Here is a 17,328-nt window from a genome sequence, read left to right on the forward strand (position 1 = left end):
CAAATATTTTTTTTTTTATTAAATTTTTAAAAACTCTTGGTAATGTGTTTTTTTTTTTTTTTATTTTGTTTTCAGATCACAATTTTTATTAAAAAAAATATTAGAAATCTTACAAATTTTCGCACTAGACACTGTTTTTGTAGTCTCTAAACATCCTGTTTGAAGAAATCCACATGTACATTAGCAGTAATGAACAGTTTTTGACCCTATCTTTTGTACTGAAGGCGCATCTAAGGCTCGTGAGCAAAGGTCTTTGTGAAGGAAGGAGGAGCAGGTCAGCTGTGACATCACCTATTGTGATTGGTGGATCCGGAGTCATCAGCTGTGTGTAGAGGCGTCATCAGTCATTGTGACATTGTAATCCTGCCTCTATTAATAGAGAAACGGCAGTAAACTCTTCCTGAAGCAGTAGGAAGTACAAATCTGAAATGGCCCCAGTGGTCAGTGTGAGAATTGCAAGATTACAAATTTTTTTTTAATTCCTATTTAGCACTGGGTATCTGATGATCCTGATGGTCACTTGAACATGTGGTGTTCAGTGTGTAATGGTCAGAGGCTGTCAAAATGATTTGTCACTATTCCTAGTCACTGTAATCCCAGATAGTCGAGTGTAACCCCATTGATCCAGTGTTGTGTTTTGTTTTTTTTGTTGTTTTTTTTTTATATAATCCCGGAATTTATTTACTAGACAGGAATGGATAGCAGCACAGACCTCTGCAATGTTCTTTCTATAATATTTTTCCAATATGATCCTCAAGATAAAAGCAATAAAGATAGAGGCAGCAGTCTAATCCGAATGAAGGAAACCATGGGTGACTGCTATCTCGTCTTTCATGACTGTTAGGAGCCACAGAGCAATTTCTTAACCACTGTTCTAATCAATTTAGAAAACCCCTTTAATGTGTATTTTGTTTGCGTTATCTATAAAAAGCTTTTCAACTATTTATAGCGTATATATGGACGTGTTACTCATTAACCCATTCATGACCTTGCGGTTTTCTGTTTTTGCGTTTCTTTTTTTGCTCCCCTTCTTCCCAGAGCCATAACTTTTTTTTTGTTTTTCCATCAATATAGCCGTATGAGGGCTTGTTTTTTTGCGGGATGAGTTGTACTTTTGAAGTACGATGAAATTGCAAAAAACGTGCAATTACACAATTGTTTTTTATTTTTTCTATTTACCATGTTCACTAATGCTAAAACTGACCTGGTAATATGATTCCCCAGGGCATTACGAGTAAGTAGATACCAAACATGCATAGGTTCTTTGTTTATTTAAGTGGTGAAAAAAAATATATACAAAATTTGTAAGAATAAAAAAAATTGGCTTATGTTACCATTTTCTGAGACCCGTAGCGTCTTTCTTTTTTAGAATCTGGGGCCGGGTGAGGGCTTATTTTTTGCACGCTGAGCTGACTTTTTTATTGATACCATTTTGGGTTAGGTACGATGTTTTGATCGCCTCTTATTGCATTTTATTGCAATGTTGCAGCAACCAAAAAAAAACATAATTCTGGCTTCTTTTTTTTTTTTTTCTCGTTATGCAGATTACTGATCTTTATATTTTGATAGATCGGACATTTCTGAACGCAGCGATACCAAATATGTGTATTTTCTTTAATTGCTTTATTTCAATGGGACAAAAGGGGGAGACTTGAACTTTTTAGTGTTTTTTTTTTATTTTATATTTTTTAAAACTTTTTTTTTTTTTTTTTTACTGGCTTCAATAGTCCCCTTAGGACATAGCAGAAATCATGATGACAGGCACGGGGGTCTTCTGAAGACTCCTGGCTCTTATAACAACCCATTGGCGCCCCACTATCACGTGACCGGGGCGCCGATTGGCGGGACTTGTAATGCGCTTCCAGACGACACGTATTAAATGCCTCTATCAGTGACTGACAGCGGCATTTAACAGGCTAACAGTCACGGGTGGATCTCGGATCAGATGGGCTGTCATGTGTGGGGAAATATGCGGGTTCAGTGCCGCATCAAGGCAGGGACGCGACCTTTGACTTCCCTATACATCAAAGGTCGTGAAGGGGTTAGCGAGTATAAAATCTGTCCACAGTTTCCTTAAATTATTCTTGCTACACATCTACAGTGGGCAAAATAAGTATTTGATACATTGCCGATTTTGCACTTTTTCCCACCTATAAAGAATGGACAGGTCTGTAATTTTTATCGTAGGTACACTTCAGCTGTGAGAGACAGAATCTAAAAATAAAAACCAGAAAATCACATTGTATGATTTTACATAATTTGTATTTTATTGCATGAAATAAGTATTTGATACAATAGAAAAACAGAACTTAATATTTGGTACAGAAACCTTTGTTTGCAATTACAGAGGTCGGACGTTTCCTGCAGTTCTTGACGAGGTTTGCACATACTGCAGCAGGGATTTTGGCTCCTCCATACAGATCTCCTCCAAATCTTTCAGGTTTGGGGACTTGATATTAATAGATGTTTGGGTCCTTTTCCATATAACATGCTTTATTATAGACTCCATAGTTCTGACATAATGCACCTTGTGTGTGATAACTCCCTTAGTCCCAGTGTTGATTTGCAGCACTTGTGTGAACATTTTTCATTTGTGTAGACAGGAGATTGAAAGTTATCTTCTTTGTCTCCGCTCCGTGCACTCTGACCTATCCAGTATTCTGGAGTCAAGGTGGAAGTTCTGAAACCAAGGTTCAGTGTGTATTTAATGTACACATGAGTGATTACATCTAGAATGTGTGTTCATGTAGATTTTTTTACTCTGCAAAACATATTTAAAAACATTTTTTGTTCCATGGGGTATAGAAAAAATGGCGAACAACACCTTCAAGTGGCACAATTATTTTAGTTCCACTGATGTAGCTCACTTTAGACAATAAAGGTGCTTTATAACCAGACCCAGATGACCACTGGAAGCTGCTCTGCAATTGGGTAGTGGTGAGTAGCAGGGGGTCTCAAGTGCCCATGTGCACATTTTTTCCCACATATCACTGAAAGTAGCAATAATCTGCTCTGATTATTGCATTTATGTGGCTTTTTTATGCATTCACCCCCTTTTTTTTCGAGGTGTTAAAGTGAATCTGTCAGTAGCGTCAAACCTCCTAAGTCGTATATATGGGCATGTAGGTCATAGGAAGCTGAATAAAATGATAGCTTGATATCTGCGATCCGAGAAAATCCACGTTTTTTTTTTTATTGATGATTTTTATAGTCTTTACTAAGTGGGTGTTGCTCACAGGGTAATAATGTAGAGCTGCCCAAAGACATACTATAGAGAATGCTGTGAGCCACGCCTGCTTGTACAGAAAAATGAGCATGAAATAAAAAGACCCCTATTTTTCTAACCATTTGGCAGATTTAAAAAAAGAAAGAAACGGAAGACTAAGGGGAGCAGCCGGGTCCTCTTTAGAGGCACAGTGGGCATGAGTTTTCACTAAATTACTTCAACACTGCTTGAACTTTTAAAAGAAACCTGTTACCAATTTTGTCGCTTATAAACTATGCCCATCACCTTTAAGATCATAAGAATAAGGATCCTTTATAACCTCAGACATGCCCCTGCATACCTCAGAAAAAGTGCTTTATACTTGTCCTGCGCTGCATGTAAATTGCACTGTCCAGTCCGATGGATGTTTCCAAATAGTGGTCAGCGCCGCCCCAGTCCGTTCAAACGCTTTCTGATTCCACTGCACAGGCGCGAGACTTTGGGCACTATGTGGATGACAGCGAGACATCATCCACTACATGCAGTTAGAAAAGGCGGCGTTTGAAGGGACCGGGGCGAGAATGATCTGGAAACACCCATCGGACCGGACAGTGCAATTTACATACATTTCTGGACAAGTATAAAACCCTTTTCCTGAGGTATGCAGGGGCACGTCTGAGGATATAAAGGAGTTGCAGGATCTTCATTCTTATGATCTTGTGATAACTGGTGACAGGTTCCCTTTTAAAGTAGCGGATTTTCTGCACAAAAAAACGCAGTAGAAAAATGGCAGCTTGAAAACGTACACCAAAAGAACCAGATTAAGTACTTTTACTAATAAATTGTTCAAAAGAGTAGAATTAAATGTACTTTAAAGGGGTTGTCCGGTCCAAATCGATAAGTCTGCAGTTACTCTGTGTGACTTATGAATCCTCCTTAGCGCACGCACTGTGCTCTGTTGGACTTCGCCAGTTTCTGTGTCGGGACTGTAGAGTATGTTTGTGTTACACATACCCCCTGCCAGAGTCCGACTAGTTTGCGCCGCCTCGCTCCATACACTTATATGGAGCGAGGCTGTGGCCGTTCAGTGGGCATGGTTGACTAGAGGGCGCAGCCTAGCTCCATATAAGTGTATGGAGCTAGGCCGCGACCACTGGACGGACTCTGGCCGGGAGTATGTATAACGCATACATGCCCTACGGTCCCGGCTCAGAAACCAGTGAATCCCCGCAGTGCGTGCGCTGGGGGATTCATAAGTCAGCAGTCACACAGAGTGACTGCAGACTTATCGATTTGGACTGGACAACCCCTTCAATATTTTCATTCATATAAGCTCAGTTTAATATGCTTTGGGCTTCTTTCCCACAATGAGCTTTTGGTGAGTTTTTGACACTACGTATTTTTGCGCCGTCAAAAACGCAGCTTCTTACAGTTCCACCAAAGTGGATGGGGTTTATAGAAATCTGCTGCCCTCTGTGCTTCTTTTTAAAGCAGCGTAAACTGACCTGCGGCGTGTTTCAAATCCGCAACTTGTTAATTTGTCTAACGGGTACGCTGAGTTTTGTGTGTGGAATTTCCCCATAGACTTGCAATAGGTGCGGAAATACCACCGGTAAAAAATGCACATGCATTTTTAGTGCTTTTCCGCTGCAGAAACACATCAAAAATGCATGTAATCCGCACCGAAATATGTCAGTTTTGTCAAAGCCAAATATCAGGAAGTATCAAAAACAAAGCAGCTTTATTTAAAGCATGACACACCAACAAAAGACAAAAACATCAGCGTTAAAAAAAACGCACCCAAAGACGCAAGTAACCTAATTTAAATAATGGGTGGAGAAATTGCGCAGCTTCAAAAGCTCATAGTGGGAATGTAGCTTTAATGATTGATTTAAAAGCCTGTAGAAAAATAACTTCTACAAAAAAACTCAATTTATTGATCACAACTGTGTATTGGGATTTGGTATAGACTGAACTACAGCTGTCCAACAGCCCTAAGTGGTAATAGGACTTTTATATAGGTGCATACGGTTTCCTCAGATTTCCGACAGAGGCGTTCTCCGCCCGATTCTGCAGTGACATATATTATCGGACTCTGTGTGTATGAAGGTATTCTCCCTAGAAGTATTGATTGTAGATACGAATATCTCTGTAAACACACAGGCCATGATTCCTCATTGTGTTGCTACTTTTTTCTGGAATAAAAGGGTTTCTAAGGCTGCATGTAAAAAAATCGGTCCAATTATTCATCCAGAAAAATAAGACTATGTGCTGGTCGTGTGCAGAAGCTATTAATCATGTACAGGACCATTTACGGTTTCCTATGTTACAGAATTGCAATGTATCCGTAAAAATCAGATGCCATACTGATGGACTGTATGATATCCGATTTTTTTTTTTTTTCTCGCACTCATTCGATTTCGGAGTGAGGGATAAAAAATCGGATTGCATTCGGACCAATTTAATTCCATGAGTGTGTGCTCAGTGGTGTTTTTTTTTCCAGCTGCGATCGGGCTGGAAAAAAATCGCAGCACACCCATATAAGCCTATGTGAAACGTCTCACTGAACTCTGATATCACCCAAGTGCAGTGCGATAGCCGCCGACGCCAGCCACAGAGGAGATGGAGAAATTACTTTCTCTGTCTCCTCCACAGCTGTGCTGCGATCCCCTGTGTGCGAGAGGATCAGAGCACTGACATTCGGCTCCCGCTCGCAGCAGAGGAGGAGCCGAGTGTCATTAGCATGTTGCATCGGATGCCATACACTAGTGGGACCCCGGCCTGAAATCGATTGTTTTCTCAGTCTGAATACAGCTGAGGAAGAAATGGCAGATCTGCGCTGCCTCATTGAATAACATTGGTCCCAGTGCAATCCCTTTTCTTTATTGGATTGCATTCGTCCGAGTTATACACTCATATGAGCGAGTCCTAATGGCGCTTCAGACGTCCGTACAAATTTGGTCCGCAGTGCACAGATGGCCACGGGTCTCCTGACCCGAGCATGGGCATCTGAAACCGCCCTCAGGCCACGTTCACACGTTGAGTATTTGGTGAGTTTTTTTCCTCAGTATTTGTAAGTCAAAACCAGGAGTGGGTGATGAATACAGAAGTGGTGACGTGTTTCTATTATACTTTTCCTCTGATTGTTCCACTCCTGGTTTTGGCTTACACATACTGAGGTAAAAAGCTCACCAAATACCGCACTCAACGTGTACACGTGGCCTAAGGCTGTGTGCCCACGTTGCGTTTTTTAAGCTTTTCCGCAGCGACAATAGCGCTGCAGAAAAGCTTAAAAAACGCATGGTAGAAGGCCTGCCATGTTCCCCAATGATAATCCGTGCACATGCTGCGGAAATTTCTGCTGCGGATTATCATTGCGAAAAAAAACGCAGCACTACCAATTATTTTGCAGAAGTGCTGCGTTTTCGCCGCCATTGACTTGCATTAGAACGCGCCAATTCCACAAGACTGCATCTGTACTTGCGTAATTGGCGCGTTCTAATGTGCGGATGGTACCCGGGTGTGGAGGACAGGAGACTCTCCTCCCGGCCCGGGTACCATAGAAAACTGTAAAAAAAAAAAGAATAAAATAAAAAATAAATGTATACTTACCTTCTGGCGGCCCTTCTGCGCTCCTCCTTGCCTCCCGGCACTTCGCGATGGAATGAAGAACCTGCGCTGACGTCCGAGTCATGTGACGGGTCACGCGACGCTGACGTCGGCAGGTCCTTCAGTGTACCGCAGCCGGGACCGAGCGAAGCAAGACAGCGCGGGCCATCGGAAGGTAAGTATATATTTATTTTTTATTTTTTGACATTCTCTCGGGTCACACTATATAAATCCATGCCATTTGCATGGATTTATATAGTGTGACCAAGTTGTCAAGCACTTTCCAAGTGATGCTAAAATCGCTCGGAAAGCACTTATCAACCTGCATGCGGAAATGCAAGTGAAGAACGCTTCACATCCGCATGTCCCTGGCAGGAAAAACGCATGTACAATCCGCACGCGTTTTTTTCTGCCAGGGAGATGCAGAAACTCTCAGGAAAAAATCCTGAGCATTTCTGCATCGTGGGCACATAGCCTTATAGTGTCTTTTATTTTTGTAGATTATTTATTTTTACGCCTTTTTTAATTTTAAGTTAACTTTACTTAGTTTGTCCTGTTCTTTGTTTTCCTTATCCAGATATTATAGCCAAGTTCATGCAGTGTTTAAAAATGTCACAACATTTTTGTGCGGTTGTTCTTTAGTACCTTTCTTGAGTACAAAGTCCAAATTTATTTTTGTGCAGTTGAACACGAACGTCCATTTAGGTCTTGTAACTTTTTTTGCTCTAAAATAGGTGCAAAGAAGGTAAAAGACAAAATAAGAGCTGCTGTGATTTTGTGCAAAATTCACTACCCCGCGTGCACCTTCTTCAAGAATTTGCTGCAAAAAAAGGCAACAAATGCCACAAGGCAAGAAGTCACTTTAAAAAAAAAAAATAGTACAAATGATAAATCTGGGACATAGTTTGGAGACATTGAGCAACCATCCTACTAAGAGACTTAATGCCATACTGTCCAGGGGTTTGTTGTGTTCATGAGTCCTTGGGAAACTGAGTAATTAATAACGATATGGCAGATTAATTATATTTAATAATACATGTCGCCAAGTGTTGTCCTGTCTCTGCCTGTTCTTGGCACACAGAATTTTTAGGTAGATAAGATATGTATGAGATTCTTCAGCATAGCTAGATTTCTCTTGACCTCATCATATACAGACATAGTAACTGCACAAAATGGCAGCAGATATGATCATAGAAAATGATGGCTCTGAATTCTTTGTCAGGTCAGGAGCATGCACGTTAAGCATACCGCTATAATCATGTTGGCATATTCTGTCATAATGCTGTACTGATTGGAAATGATGCCATTATCGCTCACCTAGACTGTGTCTGGAATAACCTGACTTCTGTATAGTTGCCATTCATTATGCAAATGGATTAAGAAAGAAATAAATGCAAGAAACTTAAAATATACCGGTAGGTAATAAATTTGAAACCACACTTAGTCCTCCATTTATAATCCAGATTATATACCATTTACCTGGAACCACACACAGAGCTACGTGGCTTCAGATTGTAGCTATTGATGGATATAGCATACTGATCCCTTTTGAGCCAAAATTTGAAGACCAGTAATAGTAATCCCCTGACCATGATAATGTAGTCAGAACCAAAAATGGAACCTGATTTTTTAAAAAAAAAACAAAACAAAACAAAACAAAAACCTAAATTTAGTAAAACTCCGTTTTGCCCAGACTGCGTAGCTGCATGGTTTTGGTATATATTAGGCCTATATCCACATTGTACAAACCAATAGGGATTCCATTTGCTGTCATAGTTGTAATGTCATGTAGAAGAATCATTAGACCATGTTCACATACCTTGGATTTGCCAAATCTGTAAGAGAAATCTGCTACTGAAAAATGAATTTCTGCTGCTGTGTGATGCCTGGGATTATCCACCGCAGATTAGTCCCATTTTCATTCATTGCTTTTCCATGTGTAATCTGAGACAATAATGGACACGCTGTGGATTGTAAAATACCTCATTCACATATATTTCTGGAGGAACGTCAGTGATTTCTCTCAGAATCCTGAACATGTGGACATGGCCTTTATAGCGGGGGGTGGTTGTGCCTTTTGCAGAGGGCACAACCAACAAACTTTATTCTACTATTATTATTGTTGTTTTATTTAAATTTGTACCAGTTAATATTGAGTAGAATTAAGTATGTTATCTTGCTGCTACCGCTAATACATGTTACAATGGGGTTTATTGTAACCTGTATTCTTATCTGTAGCAGATAATCAAAACCATATAATTTACTTCTCCTGTTATTCAGCCCTTGTACCTTGATCATCAGCTCCCAACACAATATGATGTCACCACACAGACCCCCGCACAGTATGATGTCACTCCACAGCCCCCCACACAATATGATGTCACCCCACAGCCCCCCACACAATATGATGTCACCACACAGCCCCCACACTGTATGATGTCACCACACAGCCCCCCACACTGTATGATGTCCCCACACAGCCCCCCACACTGTATGATGTCCCCACATAGCCCCCCACACTGTATGATGTCACCACACAGCCCCCCACACTGTATGATGTCACCACACAGCCCCCCACACTGTATGATGTCACCACACAGCCCCCCACACTGTATGATGTCACCACACAGCCCCCCACACTGTATGATGTCACCACACAGCCCCCCACACTGTATGATGTCACCATACAGCCCCCCACACTGTATGATGTCACCACAAAGCCCCCCACACTGTATGATGTCACCACACAGCCCCCCACACTGTATGATGTTACCACACAGCCCCCCACACAGTGTGATGTCCCCACAGTTTCCCACAAGTACTGACTAATATTAAAAAAAAACGATTCACCTAACCCCGTTCCCCGGCTGCTCTGGGCTGAGCAGTATACTGAGGCACCACACAGCTGGCGCGATGTAGTGACGTCAACACGCTTGTTGCGCTCTCAGACACCCAGGCTCAATGGTGTATGAGGGAGCTGATGGCATCCTGTTCCATCATTGTATTCACCGGAATCTGCATCCTTTGGATGCCACTCTTTTTCCAGGCCTGTCTCCCCTCTGCGGGCCACACAGGACCAGCCAAAGGGCCGCACTTTGGCCAGGTCTGCTTTATAGTAAAACCTTTTTCAGAAAGTCCGCATACCATTGTAGACAGATTTAGCGGAGCTGGATTTGTCAGGTAACTGTTTGCGGATGCGATGCACTAATGTCCTCGTGTAACCAGACCACAGTAGTGGGGCCAGATTCAGACTACATTTGCGTTCGAGAGAAATGTGACTGTTTTCCATCAGTGTGCCTGTTTCATCCAATTTTTGCTCCTTACTTCTGTTTTTGTACCATCAGTGTAGTATCCGTTATATTTTTCTGAGATGCAGTAGAAAAAAATCATCCAAGCTTTTCCTACCTTTCAAACAGTAGATTTCGGACTGGCTTTGTATCTCGGTGCGGTACTTTTCACAGATAAACAGATTAAAATGCAAGGCCAAACTCCTTGCACGTAGCCGAGCGCAAGGTGATGTAGGTCTGTCTCTCGGCGGATTACCTTGCACCAGAGGGAAGGGGAGGGGGAGACCCTTTGTCATTTGCAGGAGCTGCTGGATTCGGGATTACTATAGCAACAGGCCACATGATAAGGTGTATTAAATTGCTGCGCTGTGATCATGCTCACAGACACCACCAAGCTTTTTTCCTCTTTCATTGAAGTTGAAGGTTACGGTTTTCCTGCCATGTGGAAGTTCTCTGTTCTCTAATATATCGGAGTGGAGTGACAAGGAGTTTGCTTCATGAGTGTATACAGTCAGGTCAGTCTTGGCTTTGTGCAAATCCACATATATCTGTGACTGCAAAAGTATTAACTCTTGTGTTTCTGCAGATTTCAGAGTCCTGTAAAGTTTACAGAAGTAGCATTTTCAATGTTTTGGTGTCTTTTTTTTTTCTGTGTGACGATCTGTGCATTTTTTCATATATTTGTAACATTACATTGTTTCCCCATAGAATGTTCTGAATTACTTCAGCATTACTTCTGTTATTAGATAAGGACATAATGAACTTAAAGGGGTATTCCCATCTCCAAGATCCTATCCCAATATGTAGTAGGTGTAATAATAATAATATTAGCAAATATCTCCAATTAGAAATGTACTACAGTATTTTTGATTCACTATGCCACTTATCTCATGTGCAGGCAATACAGGACCTTAGGTATCCATGGTTACGACCACTAGCAGCTTGCCAACTATCAGTGGACGTAACCATGGATACCTAAGGTCCTGCGATGCCAGCACATGAGGAAAGTGGCATAGCGAATCAAAAATACTATACTACATTTCTAATTGGAGGCATTTGCTAATATTACTATTACTACACCTACTACATAATAGGATAGGATCTTGGAGATGGGAAGACTTCTTTAAGGTACCGTCACACTTAGCGACGCTACAGCGATCCTGACAACGATACTACCTGGCAGGGATCGTTGCTGCGTCGCTATGTGGTCGCTGGTGAGATGTCAAACAGTCAGATCTTCCCAATGACGCAGCAACGATACGGCGACCCGTAGCGACCTGTATAACGATGTCGGCGGTCGTTGGGACCCTGTCACATAGCAGCTACTCTGACGATTCAGACCTCGATGAGGGACGACTTCTCAGTTCTGAGTCGCCAACGAGGTCGTTGGTAAGGTGTCAAACACACCGATGCATGCTACCCAGCGGGACCTCAACAATCAAAGAAATGTCCAGACCATTCCGACACGACCTGCGATCTCACAGCAGGGGCCTGGTCGCTGCTACGTGTCGAACATAGCGAGATCGCTGCTGAGGTCACTGTTGCGTCACAAAACTTGTGACTCAGCAGCGATCTTGCTAGCGATCTCGCTTAGTGTGACGGGGGCTTTAGGGAGGATGTTTGTCACTTTCTTTCCTGTTGTTGATACAGCCGCACACTTTGTATAATACACACTGAAGCCACTCACATCAATCCCTGTCCTCAGAAGGGTTCACCGAATCTAATCTCCCTGTGTCACACTCATTAGGGCCAGTGTCTCGGGTAGCTTCTTGCTTTAGGAATGTGAGGTAGCCATGTAACTGTCTATCATAAGCACAATGTCTTCATTAACCGTTTTAACTTTCTCATATAACATTTTTTGGACGTTTTCATGTCAGAGAAAAAAGGCTTTAAATACTTTCTGAATGTTATTAAAGGGAATCTGTCACCCCCTGGGAGATATCAGACCTCTACTATAGCCATACAGGGTTTATAAAAGTAAATCTATACATACCTGTATGGCCCATAGCAGAGGTCTGATTGCAGAGAAAAGCACTTAAATCAAATCTTTTTTCCACAGACGCCTATGTGCTTATTATTCCCCTAAATCGCAGCCTCTCTGCTTAATTATCATATCCCCCCTCCCCTGCACGTCACAGGCTCACATAGAGCACGCTTTGCTTCTTCCCGGCCCCATCTTTCTGTGCTCTGCGCCGCAGGTTTCTATTGTGCAGGCACCGGAAAGTGACAGTGACTCCCCCGACGCCTGCACAATAGAAACTTGCGGCGCAGAGCACAGAAAGATGGGGCCGGGAAGAAGCAAAGTGCGCTCTCTGTGAGCTCTATATGAGCGCTGCTTTGTGTATGCCAGGGAGCACAATGCACGTCACAGGCCCTGTGACGTGCAGGGGAGGGGGGGATATGATAAGTAAGCAGAGAGGCTGGGATTTAGGGGTATAATAAGCACATAGGCGGGGATTGCTTGCCGTCCCCTGGACGCCAAGCCTGTGGAAAAAAGAATTGATTAAAGTGATTTTCTCTGCAATCAGACGTCTACTATGGGTCATACAGGTATGTATAGATTTACTTTTCTATACCCTGTATGGCCATAGTAGAGGTCTGATATCTCCTAGGGGGGTGACAGATTCCCTTTAAAGACATATTTCCTACGTCATTCATGTCAAACTCTGGCCCTTGGGCCAAATCTGGCCCACAGGGTGATTATATTTGGCCCGAGACTCCAGAACCGCCACCTCTATGTGGGGCCATTATTCTGTATGGAGGACCATGTGGTGCCCATTATATTGTATGGAGGACTATGCGGGGCCCATTATACTGTATGGAGGACTATGCGGGGCCCATTATAATGTATGGAGGACTATGCGGGGCCCATTATACTGTATGGAGGACTATGCGGGGCCCATTATACTGTATGGAGGACTATGCGGGGCCCATTATACTGTATGGAGGACTATGCGGGGCCCATTATTCTGTATGGTGGACTGTGCAGGGCCCATTATTCTGTATGGAGGACTGTGTGGGGGCCCATTATTCTGTATGGAGGACTATGTCAGGCCCATTATACTGTATACTGGTTGGCCCGCAACTTTGTCCAAGTTTTGCATTTTGGCCCTCTGTGTGTTTTGAGCTTGACATCCCTGCTTTAAAGCAATATATCTGATTGATGGAAGATTGCATTATCAATAAAGAATATTTATAACTAGTGGAAATTAAAGAAGTTGGCTACAACTTTTTATTATTCCCCCCCAATGTATCCCCCCGGGGCCCATAAGTGTCTTTGTAATTACCTTCTGTTGCAGTTTCTGCCTGTGAGCGGCGCCATCGGTGGCTGCTCACAGGCATCACGTGACCCGCCACTGATGTCACGCGTCACACCCAGCATCCACCGTGCGCTTTCCCAATGAATGGGGAGAGCGCACAGTGGATGCCGGGTGTGACGTGCAGGGTAACTCCGCCCACAACCTAGCAGCCACCGGTGGAACATGGAAGAGGGACCTTCGGCTGCAGCCTGGACTTGTCGTGACGTCAGAGCCGGCTGCAGCCGGGGATCACGTGATGCCTGTGAGCGGCCACCAATAGTGCTGCTCACAGGCAGTTACTGCAACAGAAGGTAATTTACAAAGACACTTATGGGCCCAGGGGGGATACATTGTGGGGGGTATAATAAGTAGTGGACAACCCCTTTAACAAACCCTTCTCTATGAGCATGTTTTCCCCCCTTTCAAATAACACCTATACTCACCTCTGGGGCCAATGAAGTTCCAGCGGTGTCAGCACTGGCTCTTCCGGGGATTGCATGACATTATGCCACACGATCCCTGAGACCAGTCAGCACTGACTTCACAATCTCTGCCTTCAGATGGATCGGAGAACAGCTGCAGCTCTCACATCCTCTTAATGACTGATTCGTGTAAAGGCACGTTGATGAGTCGCAGGGATTGCGTGACATAACAATATCACACAATCACCAGGAGAGCCAGTGCTGCCACCGTTGAAATGGCGCCAGCACTGGAGAGGAGTTTAAGTGTTTTTATTTTACTGAGGGGAAATATGCTGATTGAGAAGGGATTGTCTGAGTAGTGGACAACCCCTTTAAGATTGCAGGTTATTTTTTTTTTCTTAGTGGTTTTGTAGAGATTATGGGTGATATTAAAAAAATAAAAAAGGGGAAAAGTTCTGAAATGATTCTTCTTACTATGATTTTTTTACATTATAAAAATCTGGCATTTTAATGTGGGTGTGTAGACTTTATATTTATTTATTTTACTCACTTATATAGCGCCATTAATTTCACAGTGTTTTACAGACATTATCATCACTGTCCCCATTGGGGCTCACAATCAGTATGTCTTTGGAGTATGGAAGGAAACCGGAGGAAACCCACTCAAACACGGGGAGAACATACAAACTCCTTGCAGATGTCTATCCACTGTATTCCTCAATTGTACGTTTCACAGTTGATGATTTAATTTCACCAAACGGGGTTGAAGATCATGAAGGGTGTCATAGTTATATGTAAATGGCTTGTGCGAAGTGAGACATCAACTTTTAAAAGTTGTACATATTTTACTTTTCAGTTTTAAAAATAAAAATGATCTTGCTGAATATCTGTTGCATATTTCTGGTTAGGATTGTTGCTGCAGCTTGTATATGTATATGATACATTTACCATGTAGTAGTCATCTCACCAGTACAATCACCCTCTGACCCAATAAGGTGGCTTTTTCTCATCAGCACCACAATATGGTACATCTAAGAACTTGTTTACACGTTGCATTTTTGATGCATCTTTTCAGTGAAGAAAATATGTAGTGTTTGTCACACTATGACAGTAGGAAAGACTGGGAGACCCTATACTGTCCCTTATTCTAGGGGGACCCTAGTTTATCCCTAACCCTGGGGTTACCCCTGAAGGTGGAGATGCCTGGTTCATGTGCCTCTCTGTGTTCCCACAAAATCCTACACAACTCCCACCCTCCCCCAGGGAGGAAAGGGGCAGGAGAAATAGGGTAGGACAGGCTGGACAGACAGGGGGAAACCAAGGCACAATGAAACACACATACGGGATAAAAATACAATGGGAAAATGGGTACACATTAAAGGAGCAGAAAAGCAACATGAAAAAACTCCAGAAGGGGAAGGTAGATGTATTCAAAACAAACCACATGCAACAATCTCAAGACGACAAGAGCGATTCTCCAGAACACGTTCTCCCCAGAAGCCAGGAACAGAATGAAGATTCTATTGCTGGCATGGAGGGAAGCCAGACACGGGTTTATCTAATGGAAGGGTGTGGTTCCAATAAGCAGCACAGCCAATAGACCACAGGAACTCTAAACCCTTTCCATGCCACAAGAAACATGTTAACTCATGAATGGCCGTGTCGATTTAAAAAGGACCTGTGATCTTCTAATCTCAGATGTACCACAGGTCCCAGCAGAATGTGGCACATTCATAACAGTTTACAGTAACAGCAAATTTAATGAGATTTCTAACATCTCACTCACACACTGTATTTCTTGACCTATAGTACTTTTTTTTTTTTTTTTTTTTTAAATAATCATGTCAATTCTTTCAGTGTTTTTAATTCAGTTTTTTTCCAGACTGAGATTGCAATGAGTTATTAGCAGAAAAAAGTGCAGACTGCACCACAGAAAGAATGTAACAGCAATATCTAGATAAAGAAGCATTCAATATTTAATTATTGGGTTCAGAATGTGGAAGTGGTGGCAAAAGAAAGATGCTGATGATAGGGAAATGCATGCTGGGATTCAGTGAGCTCGAAGTACTTGACTGTTTCGCATCCATACATGTTCCATTGCATCACAGGCTGACTGTCCTTTGGATTGAGCAGGGAGGATAATTACATAACTTAGAAAGTATGCCTTGATGAGTGTACCACAGTGAGATGGTACGATGACTAATTAATGCAGATGTCTATTGTGAAAGTCAGTTGGCCGTATTTATTTCTATTTTTAAACTACATGGTTCTTGAAAAGGATCAATTTTAGTAGGTCATAGTGAAGTTGATTGGTGGTGAATTGCCATACAAATCTACCTGTGATACGTCTTTGACAAGCCTCCTAAGCAGTTTAGGTTTTTGTGAGAACTTCCAGGTAAAAGGCCCAGCAATGGGTGACCACACTGTCCACATTCTCAGATGCCAACATGATGACTAAGTTGTTGCAGATCTGTAAGTGGCCTCTGAGAAAAGACTGTCCTATCATGAAGTTCCTCTTTAAATACAATCCTGGATTGTCTAGAAATGCTATTTACCTGCAGGTACAGGGTTAATCTGCTGGTAAACAGGGTCAAAATCCTGTTTGCCTGCCTGCCATACTGGAAGTTACAGGGCAAAAATAAACTTTTATCCTCCCTGTAGCTGCTCACTTCCAGTCATAGGGGAGGTGCAGAAAGCGATTACAGTCACTGCTGACTATACTGTGAGCTCGCTGTAATCTATTCTTGCCACTTTGACAGCAAGCTGTGCAGTGTGTGTGTGTGTGTGTGTGTGTGTGTGTGTGTGTGTGTGTGTGTGTGTGTGTGTGTGTGTGTGTGTGTGTGTGTGTGGCATGCTGTAAATCAAAGTGCCAGGGAGTGATTATAGCTGTGTTCACTGTGTAGTGAATGGTGACTGTAACGCTTCTTGCACCGCCCTTCTCACTGGAAGTGAGTAGCTGCACGAAGAATATAATTTTATTTTCTCTTTATAGAATGATTTTAACGCGATTAATTCCGCCTTTTGGATTAAGCTGTACTATTAAATTAGTGAAACTTTATATCCACATGGCTGGATACCTTCAATTGCTTTGTCTGCATCTCAAGCCAAGCAGGGGCTTTTACGTTCCATGTGAAGGACCCTCACAGCCAATCTTCAGGCGCTGGTGAATTTTGTACTTTGCGCTTACCTGCAGTTTTACCCTACATCTGTAGATAAATAGCATTTGGACATGATCGATTCCTTTTATTCCTGGGCTAGAGTAGGAGAACTATTAGGGTATGTTCACACATCTTTTTCAGGCAGATTGTGCTCTGAAACCCGTCTGAAAAAGTACTAAATAAACTCTCAAAAGAATGAACAGATGCATTTCCATATAAAAACGATTTGCTGTGCATATGTTCAGTCTTTTACGTGTCTTTGAACCACTTCAGACTTCCTAAGATGCGAAGCGGTTAAAAGAAGTGACATTTTCCTCTATACTTAGTAATAAATGTAAAAGGGAAGGG

The 17,328-nt window shown here is 42.5% G+C and overlaps 1 protein-coding gene across 35 annotated transcripts in view; it reads left to right on the top strand.

Annotated features, from left to right (window-relative positions):
• The window catches only part of DTNA (dystrobrevin alpha), a 303,097-nt gene that overhangs the window by 112,474 nt on the left and 173,295 nt on the right, over positions 1-17,328 (top strand). Inside the window, exon 1 of one of the 35 annotated variants that reach the window (XM_073679249.1) lies at positions 10,508-10,616. The exons of 33 other annotated variants lie outside the window; for them this stretch is intronic. The gene's annotated coding sequence lies outside the window, so the exon portion shown is untranslated. Of the gene's footprint in view, positions 1-10,507; positions 10,617-17,328 lie in introns of those variants that run through there. One more of the 35 variants, XM_073679233.1, reaches the window with a different exon arrangement.

This window comes from Phyllobates terribilis, unplaced genomic scaffold (genome assembly GCF_046119375.1).
Source record: "Phyllobates terribilis strain yellow unplaced genomic scaffold, ASM4611937v1 Scaffold_4__5_contigs__length_816908805, whole genome shotgun sequence".
Lineage (NCBI taxonomy): Eukaryota > Metazoa > Chordata > Amphibia > Anura > Dendrobatidae > Phyllobates > Phyllobates terribilis.